The sequence below is a fragment of the Euprymna scolopes genome, chromosome 13, assembly GCF_053919585.1.
Source record: "Euprymna scolopes isolate OS-2025 chromosome 13, ASM5391958v1, whole genome shotgun sequence".
Classification (NCBI taxonomy): domain Eukaryota; kingdom Metazoa; phylum Mollusca; class Cephalopoda; order Sepiida; family Sepiolidae; genus Euprymna; species Euprymna scolopes.
Genome location: NC_136494.1, coordinates 97,848,391 through 97,864,884, shown reverse-complemented (window position 1 = coordinate 97,864,884; position 16,494 = coordinate 97,848,391). Strand labels below are relative to the sequence as shown.

At 35.9% G+C, this 16,494-nt stretch overlaps 1 protein-coding gene across 1 annotated transcript in view; it reads right to left on the bottom strand.

The window, feature by feature from the left end:
• The window catches only part of LOC145292362 (sn-1 acyl-lipid omega-3 desaturase (ferredoxin)-like), an 84,789-nt gene that overhangs the window by 1,921 nt on the left and 66,374 nt on the right, over nt 1-16,494 (bottom strand). The gene's annotated exons all lie outside the window — the stretch shown is intronic.

Genomic DNA, 16,494 nt, shown 5'->3' with positions numbered 1-16,494 from the left:
TATATATCGATTTTATATATCAATTTTACATATCAATTTTACATATCAATTTTATATATCGATTTTATATATCAATTTTATATATCGATTTTATATATCGATTTTATATATCGATTTTATATATAGATTTTATATATCGATTTCATATATCAATTTTATATATCGATTTTATATTAGGGAACAAGAAACGTAGCAAGTCTCACTTGAGAGGAAATAGGAATTATACTTGAAGGTAAACCATTATTTGTAAATCTAATCTCACTTTTTCTTGCATTTTACTTTTTTCCTTATATAATTTAAATATTTTAACCATATTTTAAAATGAAAGGAAATGATCGTTAGCTAACCACCGACTCTTTATGGTGGCCACTGCTTACTGGCATTGCGAAGGTTGCTGGAAAAATGGTGGGATTCTTCTATCGATCCAGTAGATATCTACCTGTTGATGCAATTCTCTATATCTATCTATCTATATCTATCTATCTATCTATCTATCTATCTATATCTATCTATCTATCTATCTATCTATCTATCTATCTATCTATCTATCTATATAAAAGCCAGGTACGTCCAAGGATGGAATATTGTTGCCACATCTGAGCAGGAGCTGCTAGAAAAACCTTATCTTGCCTTGACAGAGTTCAAAATAGACTTCGTAGCCTAGTGAGGGATGCCCTTTTCTCTTCCCTACAACCTCTTTCTCACAGAAGAGACATTGCGAGCCTGTGTCTGCTTTATCGTTATTTTCATGGCAAGTGCTCGTCTGAGCTCCAGTCTATGGTCCTCCCTCACCAAACATTCACGAGAAACACTCATCTAGCTGACAACAGTATCAATAATTTCCCCCACTCTTTATCTGTGCCTAAACCTAAACGTAGATTCCATGAACAAAGCTTCTTTCTTAGAACTGCACACCTATGGAACTCTCTTCCGGTTGTCTGCTTTCCAGCTGACTACAATGTGGTCATCTTCAAGTCCAACGTAAACAAGTTCTTGATGAGCCGTTCCCCTTAAGTAATCCAATTTACCAGATTTACACTTCTAACGATTACTACGATATTGTCCCTTTGACTACAGTGCACTATTCAACCCTTATCCTCGCGTGGCCTCTGGGCCTTGATAAGTGGTAGAATTGGGTCGTTATAGTACCCTACCAAATATGAGAATTTGTAAAAAAAACAAAAAAAAACAACATTTTTTATCCTGTTTAAAACCCAAATATGTATGATAAATATTATTTTCAATTTAAAAAAAAATTTCATGCTTAACTATTTTTTTTCCAGATTTTCGTCCCACCTGTCATCTTGTTTAAGTTAGTAATGTACATATATATTCCCCAGAGGTTAGTCTCCTTCCTCTTCTTTTCAATAGATGCAATCTTTGTATGTCCTCCAAATTATTCCAAGTGCAGCCAGTGTTCTGCGAGGTTAGGCCACTAGAGTACGTTGAATGATTCTAAGATAAGTACATTTTATTTGTCCGCTTTGCATGAGACTATTATTTGTAAATCTAATTTTTTCTTGTGTTTTTTATTTGTATTTTCCTTACATTATTTAGATATTTTTATTTGTATTTTCCTTACATTATTTAGATATTTTTAACCATATTTTATTTACTCATTTCAAAACAAATCAATTACTAAAAACAGATTGGTTTGGTCCAATATACGCACCATTTCTACCTATTGTTAGAAGGAAATCTATCTTGAATTATATGCTAATTTATTTAGACAAAAGGAAAATTTTATTTAAGTAAGATAATTATTATTTTTCCAGCCATGCGAGGGCACAGAAATATGTGGTCTAGAACCAATGTCACTGCACCGTAACATTGGGGTAAAAAGGCCTCCTTAGTTCTGGTTGGCTACATTCCTAAAGCTGATGATTCAAACAAATACTTCAGTTTGCAAACCTAAATTTCTTAAGAAGTAGGTAGGCTCTGCTTATCACCCAGCTTCCATACTCCTTCTTTTTCTATTAGCCAAGTACATATACCTTCCTCCCACGACCTGAACCCACTGGACTACTTTGTTTAGTCATATGTCAAAAACATCACCAACATAACCTCCCAGAACACCCAAGCCAGCCTGATTGCCACCATCCGTCGAGTATTCATCAAGCTGCCGCCATCACTTGTGGGAAAGGCATGTTCCTAATTCCTAGATAGGTAGCCATCACTCACTCTATTTCCCATGCTATACTCACCTTGCCTCATCTCGTTTCAGGCTCTGATGTAAAGGACATCTGTTTTCGCGTCATCCAGCAACCAACAGAAGATGAGGACTTTCATTTAATTCCGGACCCATATACAGGTGGTGATTGAAGCTGAAGGCGGCTACATTGCATAAATGTCAGCTCTACTACATAATCAAGTTACATGAATTGATTTTTTCAGTAAAAGTTTAAAGTAAAGCTATAATGTTCTTTTCTTTAGGGCAACCCTTTTATCATTACACCTTGTAGAATTTACTCAATAAATTAATAATAGAGGCTTTTTTTGGACTCCCACGTGGTAACAATAAAAGTTACTAAATTTGACATCATACCAATTTATAACTCAATGAATCTTTGGTAGAATTTAGGCGTGACAAAATCACATGTTCAGTAACATTTTTGAAATATATATCTTATTACCGTTAAAAGGGACTCTATATATTTATTTCTTAACAAAATTTTTAGTAGCATGATAAAATAATAAAACTAAAGAGGTCTTCAGAGTGCTGTTACGACATTACCTTCCTTTCTTACCCTGAAGTCTTGACAGCCCAAAAGGGGGGGGGTCAGATGCAGGTAACGTTGGCTATAGTGTGGACTCAAACGGAATTGCTGTTGAATAAAATTACTGTCAAAGAAGAATAATGACACCCCTCCTCCCTTACCCTAACCCTTACCCCGACTTCAGTCGTGTCATTGAGTGCTTTGTTGTTTTCGCTTTTGTAAATAATGGCACAAAGAAAAAAAGCCATGCACTGCCAATAGGCATTGTGAAATTAATGCAAGTAATTTTTCAATGCTTCAATAATGGTTTGAGGGTCGTAAAATTTTAAAATGGCTGCCAATAAAACTGGTTTGATTTTTATAGATGCATCAAGTATCATTATAAGGGTAGAAAATGAACGTTGAGTTAATTTTCGGCAGCCTTGTAACTCTCGCTTCTCTTATTTTGTCCCTTGCTCTTCACATTCCAGGAGTGATGTTTCTGACAAAGGAGGAAGAATTTCTGTTTTGTTGGTGGCGGAATCTGTCCATCTAACACTTATTGTTGGCGAGTTTCTGACTTTGAAGTGGTATTTTTTTTTTTTACTCCTTACATTGAGTGGTTTCCTGACTTGTCTGGAGCGATTTCCATAAAAAAAAAAAAAAAAAGAGAAAGAGTCTGTCACGCTTAACTGTGAAATAATACTTTCACATGGATCACATGATACAAACCAGAAGACTAGATGTGATTAAAGTAGGTTAAAATAAAGTAAAGTGCTAAATTGTAGTTATAGCAAACTTTATGTTTACCGCAAACCACATTTTTCTCCTTCTGTTTCTTCACTGTTAACTATAAGATCTCGAGATCGGCAACTATTAATATGTTTGATTTTGCTACTGCATCTGAAAGACATTGATGAAATCTTATTTTGAAATAAATTCTTTTTAAACAATTTCACAACGTTAGAAGTATACAGGTCAGTAGTAGATTACATTTTAATGTGTTTGGTAAAAGTTGTGTGTGTATATATATATATATATATATATATATATATATATATATATATATTTCATTTCTCAGCTGTTAACTATACTGTAGGCACTGCCAAAATTGGGGGGGGGCAGGTAAGTACTTTTTGACGGACCGTCTTTTTAAAAATCTACCAAAAATCAGATAATTATTCGATCAATACGAAATTTTCAGCGATTATTAAGAGAGGAATGAACTTTATAACAGTGTACTTATTTTTCATAAACGATATTTATATATATATTTTTTTGCTTACAACCCTCCCCCCTTGTTTTGAGGGGGTACAAATATGCTTAAAATAATCATCTGAAACTGAACACAACATATTGTGTTGTTGTAAGGGACAGAATTATAGATAAAAAAAAATTGTTTGCATACCTTATTTTGACGTCTGAATATCAGAACTTCGATTGTGTTTAATTATCCCGCTTTTGAGTTTTGAAGTGTGAAATTCGGTGAATATGTTAAGTAAAATAATTAATTTAAGTTAAGCAAAAAAAAAAAAAATTTTTTTTTAATATTTATACGAAAAAAGCCATTTTAAAATCTTTGATAAATAAATTAACAATTTTTTTTTTAGCGAGCCGAATAATGCATGACCATTATTAAACAGGGCATGCTTTGAAGAATCGATACAAAAAAAAATTCGATAAATGTTTTGCCCTTTGTGTTAAAAATTAGCATCATTTTTTCGATCCTGTTTGAAAACGTTTGCCGCCTTTCGACTACGGTGGACCAAACGCGCTGAAATAAATTTTTTTTATTCTGCTTTAAATTGCCCCCCCCCCATTTTGGGGAGCCTGGCCTCCACACACATACACATTAAAAACCAAACTCATACAAATGGTCACCCATCTGGTACTGGCCAGACTCAGCGTTAATAATACATTGAAATTTTCGTCACTGAAAAATAAGTTTTTTTTGGCCTGTTTGGTCTTCCATAGTTTGCTTTTTATCAACTACAAACGTAAACATTGTTGATCTAGACTCTAGATCGACGCGAAGTAACTGGTTGCCTATATGAATAAGTGGAATTATTTGAAATCCAGGTACTTATAATATTTTTGCATATTCTCATAGAAAATCATCCTAAATCTTAGTTAGACAACAAATAAATAAATTAATTATTTCAAAAACTTTTTTTTTAAAAATATTTATGTACGTTTTTGTGCAAGACAAAAAATGTCAATTGTTAACTTTTTGGGAAAATTAAACATTTAAAATTTAATTAAAAATAGTAGAAAAAGTTTTACATTATTCTGTTTTCTATATGATAAAATTCAGGGTTTTATCTTTCTGGAAAAAAAAAAGTTACTCAGAAATAATGGATTTTAATAAATGTAATTTCGTTTTAAAAAACAACAACAACTTGATTTTTCGGCCATTTTTGGCGGTGCCTACTATACTGCAAGATCACCATGATTTCAAATGAATATGGATTGAAGGCTTAAGAAAATTCTTTAAAATATCAGTTAAAAACAATTCGGACTGAAATTAATAACATTTCCCAAATGCTTTAAATTTGACTGTGGTCTATAATTAATTTTTTTTTTAATCGAAAATTGGCATCATTAATTTCTACAAACTGGAAAAGTTTCTTATTTAATATTATGTCCCCATATCGGAACGTTACTGAGTAAAGAATTAAAGGAAAAGGAATCGAGTGAAGAGAATCTGAATGTCGTTGGAAGATTGGAAATCAAATGATGAATGAGTATTTTTTTTATTGTTCTAACTACAGTTCTCATCTGAATGTTATTCTCACAACGTTTCGGCCAGTGTAACCTATGACCTTCTTCAGGTGTGTCTTGTTGAACTCAGCAATTTTGAACGGAACCCTTTATTTAATCCACAGGGTTGACATGTTCTTGTTCCATCAGCTATGATTGGGTAGAAGTCTTAAATAATTTGTAATTCTACCCCATTTACACTATTATACTACACTGCCACCTTACATTTATTAACTCTTATTCTCGAGTGGCCTTCGGGCCTTGATAAGTGGTGATTTCAAATTAAAAAAAAGATTGTATTCTTAGTATCTCCCATACTGAAGATTGAACTTTCAACCTTTTCAACTTGCAACCATTAATATCTCTTTGTTATGAGATAGTATTGCACTAATTATTACACAAACTAAACCGGTACTCATTGAAATAAAAACTTCCGGATATTAAGAGAAAGGCGAAGTCATTCTCCTTCGTTATAGTCTAAAGGCAACTTACTCAAATTGTCTAAAATTCCATGCATTCGTATAAAATACTACTTATCCATCCATCTATATTTAACTATACTTACAGAATATGCAATAACCTATATCTATCAGGTATAACTGTACTCCATATCAAATGTTCTCTTGTATCTATACTGAGCATATCTTATCTTTCAGTCTTACTAAATATTCGGTTTGGGCACCAAATCAGAATTTCTAATAGCAAGTAAATCATACTCTAACACTTTATCCTAATCCTAAACCTACTAAACCATATCTAACCATACATTCCTAAACTTACAAAACTATATCTAACCATACATTAACTCGTCTCTCTCAATCCAATACTGTAGCAAATTTAGCTGTTCCCACTGCATGAATTTTTACCTATACCCTCTCCCAGTAAAAATGAAAATGGAAGCGTAGTAATGCCCTTTTTCAACCACGTTTGAGGAGTGAAAATTTTCTGTAGAAGTTAACCTAAATGCCCGATTTTTTCAGGAGATATTAACCTAAATAACCAATAAATATTAACTACCCATGCAGGGTCGCAGAAATACCTGGATTAGGACCCAGGCGCGGGGCGAACCCCCTCGGAGCTGATGGACCCGTAGGTCTTCCCAGGTCATCCGTCTAGAAGAAGGAAAACTCTGAAACTAAACCTAGGGGAGGGAGGCCTCTTCAGTCCTGGACGACAACCTTCCTAGAGCTGGTGACTCAAACAAATCACCGGTTGGCAAACCTAAACTGCTTAAGGAGGAGATAGGCTCTGTCTATCGCCCGGCTTTCATACTCCTTCTTTGCCTATTGGCCAGGCGTAGAGGTACTATCACAGGGATTCGTCTGAATCACCCAGTGGTTGACCTTGTTTCCTGACTAGGGCAATGAACGCCGCTTTTCCCCGGACACAGTGGGGTGCTTCAGTGCCATATAAGTCGGTGCAGTTGGACTGGGCTGGCTTTGCCTAACGGATTGAGGGTACCGGATTGACAGTTCCTGGCTGCTGTTTCCGACTGATAATACAGGAGCCCTAACTCTTTGGTAGCGCTTAGAGCGGCTGCTCCATCAACAGTTGTAAAATATTGGGATGTTTGTAATGCCATGTCGTGCATGGAAAGGGACCCTGCACTCATTCCCCGTGGGCTTTCCTGAGGCCACAATCCTGTGGGTGAGGACAGCTGATAGTCTACTTGTATTGCATGTCTGGTATTCTGCACAACTACTTGTCCAGCACCCCCTCACTCACTCACCCTAACCGAAACTTTTAAATAAAATAAAATGAAATGACAGCTCAAGCAAAAGTTACGTTTAAACCAGGACCAAACTCAAAGAAAACCAACCTGCCTCCTCCCTTGAGGCTTGTATTTACTAATATCAACGGGCTTAGAACTAACTTAGATGATGTTGAGTCATTTCTCCTTGTAAACACCCCGGATATCTTAGCATTAAGTGAAACTAACCTTCACTCCTCCATTCCCTCTAACCACTTTAACATGCCTGGTTATCTCTCACTCTACCGTAAGGACTCGGACAGAAATATGCATGGACTTGGAGTCTATATTCGTAACACCCTCCCCCTGACTAGAGAAATAAAACTAGAATCAGACGACCAGGCCTTTATGTGCTTCAGACTAAATATGCAACACAATATTAGCTACTTGTATTTTCTCTACCGCTCTCCCTCAAACCAAGACTGTACCCTAATAAACAAAGTCTCAGACAGCATAGACATAGCACTCTCCCTCGATACTAGCGCATAAATACATGTATTTGGTGACTTCAATGTCCACCACAGTAACTGGCTAGGATTCTCTAATCACACAGACGTAGCTGGTAGCGCAACACATAGCTTCTCTATATCCCATTCCCTATCTCAGTTGGTTACATTTCCGACACGTTTCCCAGACCAGCAAGATCAACATGCCTCACTTCTAGATCTCTTTCTGACAACGGTTCCCAATGACTGTACAACAAATGCCCACAGCCCACTCGGGAATGCTGATCACACTGTGATAATGGTAGAAATCAGCCTAAATTCTCGCCCTAAAACTGAAGACCCACTACTCAAAACAACGAGGTATTACAAAAAGGCTGATTGGGAAGTCATCAGGGAGCTCATCAGAGATGCCCCATGGCAAAATATTTTTACTCTTCCAGCGGAACAGTGTGCAAATGAGACAACTGAATGGTTCAAAATTGCTATTGAAGCATATGTTCCCGCATGGAAATTCTATAGCAAGCCCCACTCTCCCCAATGGTTTACTTCTGCTTGTGCAGCTGCCATTTGTCAAAGGCAGCATGCGTTCCGCATATTCAACCAACATAAGTCCAGCTCAAATAAACAGAAGTTTATAGAAGCTAGAAATAATTGTAAGAGAGTGATAGAGACAGCTAAGACAGATTACTCTGAAACCACCAGAAAACGCATCGAAGCACAGAAATTAGGAACCCGGGATTTTTGGAAAGTCTACAACAGCGTAGTAAATAATGGACAGTCAACTATTCCCCCACTATCAAACAATCATGAGGTTGCTTGCACGGCAACTGACAAGGCTAATCTGCTTGCCAGTCGGTTTGCCTCAAACTCCACACTGAACTCGGTACACCACTCACTCCCTGATTTTCCTCTGCGAACAGACGCCACACTAGACGATTTGAAAATCACCCCTTCTCAGGTACATGCTATTATAAAAAACCTAGACACCTCAAAAGCATGTCGACCAGATCTCATCCCAGCTGTGCTATTAAAAAAATGCTCTGCCGAGGTTGCTCCAGTTCTCTCCAAACTTTACAATAAATGCCTTAACGAATCTTGCTTTCCCGACTGCTGGAAAACCGCCTCTGTGGTACCAGTCTTCAAGAATTCTGGTGAAAGAACTGACCCACTAAATTATTGCCCCATTAGCCTCCTCCCGCTTTTCGCCAAAATATTTGAGTCCTTAGTTAATCAAGCCCTAGTCCAGCACCTAACAGCTGCTAAACTCCTGACTGACAAACAATATGGATTCAGGCAAGCCCGTTCAACAGCAGATATCTTAACTGTAGTTTCTGAAGATATATACCGTTCATTGGATAAAACAGGGGAGGGTAGAGCGGTGGCCCTTGATATATCTAAGGCTTTTGACAGGGTATGGCACGATGGTCTTCTAAGGAAAATTAGATCATATGGAATCACTGGAAGAATTCATAATGTAATTAAATCCTTCTTAAGTAAGAGAAAAATCAAAGTTGTCCTCGACGGTCGTACATCGAAATAATATGACATAAATGTGGGAGTACCTCACAAGTCTATCCTTGAACCTCTATTATTCCTGATATTAATAAACGACCTCCCTGATAAAATTGTTTCGGAGATGGGTATATTTGCCGATGACACCACTCTCTATAACAGATATGAGGGGAAAACAAATGAACACATATCCAAGGAAATGGCAGAAACACTAGAGGATGGCCTCCAATCCATAGTGGAATCGGGACAAAAATGGTTGGTCACATTCAATGCTGCTAAGACTAAGCTTGTTTCCTTCAATAACTACAAGAAACCTTCTCTACCACCAATAGCGATGGCCAAGAACACATTGCCTGAAAGTACTTCTTTTAAACTCCTTGGTCTAACATTTACAGGGAATATGAACTGGAATAGATACATTGAGAGCATTGCCAAGGCTGCTGCAAGGAAGGTTGGCTCCCTCTACCGTGCTAGAAAACTACTTACGCCTGACAGTATCCTATACCTCTATAAGGCAACCATTCGCCCATGTATGGAGTACTGTTGTCACATCTGGGCTGGTGCATCTGCTGCTTGTCTCTCGCTCCTGGACAGGGTTCAAAAGAGAGTCGCCAACCTGATAGGTCCTGAACTGTCATCTAGGCTTCAACCTCTGTCCCATCGACGAGATGTTGCATCCCTCTGCCTGTTCTACAAATACTTTAATGGTGAATGCTCTGACGAACTGCAAGCACTTGTACCTCCCCGACGTAACTACCCCCGACAAACCCGACAAGCTACTAAGTCTCATCCCTTTACAGTAGAGATCCCTAGGTGCAAGAAAGCCTTTTACTCCAATAGTTTCTTCCCCAGAACTGCGGGTCTTTGGAACTCCCTTCCGGGATTCTGCTTTCCCAACTGCAATGATATGCAGAAGTTCAAGTGTAATGTTAACAAACATCTTTCTACTCATCTCCCTTCATAATGACCCCGCTAATTAAGTCCCTGATAGTAGCCCCCTGCTTCAAAGTGGCACTGTGCCTTGTTTGGGGTGAAAATTGAATAAAAATTTTTTTTAAAAAAGTGTCATTTATTTAGAACTGATTATACTTGGCATTTTCCTCTATTGCACCATGGGGATGGTGGAATATGGAAATAACCGAGATGATTAAGAATGTGATTTTTGGAAAAAAATCTTCAAGGAATTGACAAAGAGGCTGAAAAAGCTGAGGAATGTTTAATACTAGGTAAACAACAGCAATACAAAAAAAAAACAACAAAAGTCTAAAAAAACAAACAAACAAACAAAAAATAGCAGAAGAGAATATCCTGGAGGGTCAAACTGATGCGTTGTTACTTAAAGTCAGAAAACAATACCCCCCCACCTCCCCATAATAAAAACAAATCACAAAAACATAAAAAAGCAAAAGAAAATTAGAACGACAAAACAACACAGCCATCTACACAAAGTCATGCATGCGCACACACACACACACACACACACACACACACACACGCGGAATTTTCAAAGACTGAGGTTTTTCTGAGGGCTTTTCACATGTGAAACACATTACTGTAGAACTACTTCCCTTCTTATTACAACTTGAGGTAATTTTCAAATATAAAATCAACAAATTCTCGTCCCAAACAGTCCAAAAAGTTATTAAACAGATTTCATACTATTGATTAATGCTAGTACTTCCGTAGTGTTCCTCATCTTTTGACTGAGAATGATTGTGTGTCATTAACCCTTATCCTCAAGTGGCTCTTGGCTTCGATAAGTGATGACTCAATAGTAAAAAAAATTAGTTGTAGTATTAATTAGATTTGTTGTCACTTCTAATCTGGAATAAACTACCACCTACCGCTGCTGGCATGGGTGCATAATACGATAATCATTAAAACATTAAATCGCACACACGTACACTAATTGGGAAAGTGCTGAGGGGAGAAGGGCAGTGTTTGAGAAACTGGCAGCAAACTTTGCGTGTGTGAATACACTAAAATAACAATACATTTGTTTTTTAGTTTTTCTGTCTTTGTGTATCTATGTACTTGTCCCCGCTCCACACAATGATAGAGTTGGACACACGGTCGTACATTTTAATGTGGGGAAAATCCAGCTATTCAAAAAGGATGCACCCTAGATTGGAACAAGAATAAAAATTGCCTTAATCTGAAAGGTTTTCTACTTCGCTGACTGGAGATGAAAAATGATGAAGTATAGTATCAGAACAAATTCTGCACTTTGCTCCTAACAAAAATATCAGGAAGTGTGTATGTTTATTTACCTCTTTTGCAGGAAGTTAGACAATAGTCAGATTAAATTTTGAAAAGCCAGAACACTAGGAAAAGTATACTCTAGCTTACAAAATGTGCCTGAGTATCCATGTCAGCATTCCGCAGAAGGGACGCCTCAGGCAATTAGCAATAAAACAACCCCTTTTAAAAAATGAATAGAAGGGTGAACCTTTTAGGACTGAACAGAAGAACATAGCTTAGCCTGACAGAAGCAAGGCCAGTATTGGACTGATCGTCGAGGTTGTATCCACAACACAGTTTCAGCTTCAGAGAAACAAATACCAAATCTCCTTTAATGATAATGAATAGCCAACCTAGATAGACAAGCGACACCAATCAATCACGGGAAAGTTGAAACAATATAATGTTGTGAAAAAGACAGCTTAAAATTTAAAAATAACACTACACAAAACTAAAGTAACTGAAACTATCAGGCAAAATATGCAAGAAAACTCTTGCAATCTTTCCTTACTTCCTAAAAGAATGCAGTGGCACCAACATTGACAAACAGCATATTTATAAATATCTTAGGGTTCTAGAAGTAGACACCATCAACTAAACAGAAATGAAAAAGAAGATTGGAAATGAACTCACATATCTAATGCCGATCAACCATAGGTAAGTTTAACAGAAACAGAATCCAAATATATTACACAAATCTAAGGGAATATATGGTAGCACTAGCCTAAGATATTACCGCACAAAGAAGCTAAGAAGAGGAAAATACTGAAGAGCAAGATTACTAACTAGACCTCCACTGGAAGGATGTAGAAGGCACTGAAACCTTGGAGAGTTTTATTGCCACTCAAATTCCAGAGAAGACTAATGGTCATTATCAGTAAGAAATCAACAACAAATGGCTGTTGCAATAGCACAAAGTGATTTGCAATGAATATTGGAAGAAGTGAAGAGCGCTGAAAATCTAGTGAGATTTGTTGTCACTCAGCTTTTAGGGAAAACCACTTGTCAGTGAGAAATCGTTGATAATGACTGATGGGAAATCTAGTTCAATTCAATTCAATTTATTTGGCAAAAATTAAAACAAGCACGATTTAAATGCCATGTAGGTAAAGTGGTGGTAGAAATTTGCACAGAAGAAGATACAATAGTCCAGCAACTGTCTAAAATCTGTCCTGCATTGTTGGCACATTTATTACCTCCCTTGGAAATCTATTCCTAGGCCCAAAGATTCTGATTGAGAAAGCAACTCTCTTCCAGTTCAATTGAAATCAGCAGTGGAATAGTTTCTTATAGTGTCTGCATAGACTTTCTTTTGGCACAGGAGTGAATAATAGGTGATGAAATATATCATAATGACCATTGAGGAGATTATAGACTAAAATAAGATCACCACGTAATCGTCGATGCACAACGGAGAAAAGGTTAAATTTTTTAAGTCGTCTTTCATAGGTAGATTCTGTACCTTTCGAGTAGCCAGTCTTTGAACTCTTTCCAGCAAATAAATAATAATTATAATTTAAATATGAAAAAAAAAAAGAAGAAAACTTAAAATAACAGAAGGTATAGAGGTACTCAATCGAGAGGTGATGAATGTATTTGGTGATAATTATAACCTCCTGGGCATCTGGAAGTGGATGTCATTTAAATCAATGCCAATGAAAGAGACCATAAAAAGAAAATATCTGAAGAGAATAGGACAATCCTGTGAAATTAAAATATATATCAGAAATCTAATAAAAATAAAAACACTTGGACACTTCATAGACAGGACAAAAAAAAAAAAAAACCCTCAAGATTTTGAGCCAAGGACAAGAAAACTAATGAGTATGCACAACACACTGCATTCTGAAGGGGGATAGTGACAGACTCTATATAAAAAGGAAGAAGATGCAAAATATAAATTGTGTATGAGAAAATATGTCTATGGAAAGGACACTTGAAACGAAAAACGAAATAGCTAATGAGAATTGTATAAAATAATGTGATCAATAAAAATTAGATAGAAGCCAAAATAGACAAGACACAAGAAAACAGTAAATGTAGACCCCGTGAACAAAGAGACAAAACAGTGTGCTACATCATTAGTGAATGCAGTAATATGATACAATATTAATGTAGAAATTGACTTCATTGTGTTGGAAAAGCAATTGACTTGGAGGTGTACAAACGACTGCACTTTGAACATATAGACAAATGGAAGACAGCAAATGTAAACTCTGTGGACAACTAGACAAAAACTGTAAACTACATCATAAGTGAATGCAGCAAATTAACTTAAAAAGGAATGTAACAATAGACATAATTAGGTTTGAAAAATAGCCCGATTGCACTTTAAACATGGATACAAATAGTGATACAACAAGTGACTTGCGGTAATAATGGAATGAAATGAAAAGTACTTGAAATCTGTGGAAAATTTACAGTCACTCAGTTTCCAAGAAAATCTAAGTTAGATGATTCTTATTGTTATTCTTTAATTAACAATTAATCGATTATGAAAAGATTAAGTGTTGTGCTTGTCACGATTAAATAAAAAAGCAAAAGATGAATCAATTAATCCCCGAGGATAAAAATGGTCGACCAATGAGTGATTACTGATTTGATCATTGTCAGTGGTGAGGGTAGTAATAACTTTTTTTCTGCCAATTAAAAAAACATGGAGGTGAGATGTACAGAAAACAGAACACAATTAGATATTTCTTTCAATCTACTAATATATCTATCTTTACTATCATATATTGATAAAAGGAACTTTGTGTGTGTGTGTGTGTGTGTGTGTGTGTGTGTGTGTGTGTGTGTGTGAGAGAGAGAGAGAGAGAGAGAGAGTTAGTTTCCCATGTACTCAAAAACGTCTGGGACGATTTTTATTAAATTTCACACGAAGGTACTTTATGTGCCTGGCAGCCTGGTAGGTTTTATATCCAAATGTCTTCAATAATTATTGATAATCGATAATTGAAATAATCCAATGAAAAAACGTAACAGGCGATTTTGACCAGATCTAACACCTTATACAGCCTAACATAACAAGTGCATTTGAGAAGTTTTATTACCACACAAGCCGAAAGCCCAACATATAAAATCAACAGTAGGTTCTTTTATATGACAGGGGTGCATTTGAAATGAATGTTTCTGTATAAAGCACAATCGCACCATGATACTAGATTTTTCATTTTGAACTTAAATTCAAGTTATTATCACCGCACCAGCAGTAAGGTCGGGCATATAAAATCAATCGTAGATTCTTTCATATCACAAGGACGCGTTTGAAATGAATGCTTTTGTTTAGAGCATAACTGAAGCATGATATTTGACTTTTGCGTTTTGAACTTTAATTCAAGCCATTATATATAAAAATAGTTTTATAAAATCAATAGCAGGTTCTCTACAGTGCAATGTAGACTACAATGCATTGTAGACTACATCACTACGGAGAGGCATGTGAAGCTTCCTGCCAGTGCACTGCGATGGGTTCCCAACTAAAGCAGTCAATACACAGATTTGATTGAAAAAATGGGTGATTTCATTGATTTCGATGACAATAAAAATATGGGAATGTGAAGCATTTGTTGGTCATCATTTAATCCCAGGTAACGCCGAGTCTCCCTACTAGTATATATATATATATATATATATATATATATATATATATATATATATATATATGAGGAAAAAAAATCAACACTCATCATTTTATTTATTAATTACTAGCCTGGGTACCTGGCGTTGCCCGGGTATGTCAAGGTATGTGTTGAGAAAAAAAAAAGTGTTAGTAGGAAGACAGGCTCGAACCCGTACCGTGAAGGAGAAAAAGAACTTAAAAAAAACAAAAAAACTGACGTCTTTGCAATTGCGTCCATCACCAAACAGGAAGTGGCGATGGTTTCAATTAAAAATGTGCCCAATGAAGGAATTAATGTTTTTAGCCAATTTTTCCATATTTGTCGCCCGAAGGTCAAACTTCCAAACGATACATATATTTTAACAGACAGGTGAGATTTATGTTATGGATTCTAACAAGTGCTCACATTTTTATTCTTTTTCACTTTGTGTGCATTTCACAGTCAATAACGAAATATTTTGTCTTTTGTTTATTTAGCTATTTGTCGTTTGTAGATTATTGACAATACTGCTTGTTGATTAGTGCAGTCCCAGACTTTTTAATGAGTAGTTCGATCCCTCCATTTGATTCTTAGAATCCTTCTAAAGGAGTGTTCACCCATTGAGATTAATTTTGATATTATTCTAAACTCTTAATTCCAACAATTTCCAAAAGATAAAAATCCGAAACAGATTGCTCCATTTTATTTCTCGCATAAATTAAGATTCATTTCGGAAATACAAATGTTCATTTCTTGATAAATGAAAAACACGCATTAACACGCACTAATTAAACTGTATAAGTTATACCATGGCTTCCGTTCAGTCTTAAGAGAAAATGGTAACCTCCTAGAAGGATAACTGCATCCGTAATTATGGAGCAAGAGTCACACAATCTCTAACCAAACACATCCTGAGTCAGCACTGCTTGTTTCCAATGGCAACGAAAAATACAGGATGACTGGAAACAAAGCCGAGATAAGCAGAGAGCACGTACAGTACATGGTATTTCCAAACGGTCACCCATCTTATTACAGACCAGGTACAACATTGCTTAACTTCGATGATTTAAGGAGAACCAGTGTCGATATGGTTATACCATGCGCGCATGTGTGTGTGTGTGTGTGTGTGTATATATATATATATATATATATATATATATATATATATATATATATATATATATATATATATATATATATATATATATATATAAGTTACACATTGCATCGTTAATCATGTTAAAATATACAGGATGCCCCAAAATAAAGGCAAGATTTATTTAAATATGTAATAGATAAAAAATGACTTTTTGTGGTAGTCAGTTAAAGCATAGAAATTTCAAATCAAATTGTTTTATTAAAAAATCCGTTTAATCGATTTGCTCAATATTATATGCTGTGAATCCATACGTAATTTTGAAATTTTCATTTTCTTTTAAAGCACCAGCATGGCTATGAAGATGAAAGCTGATCTCTATTATATGATC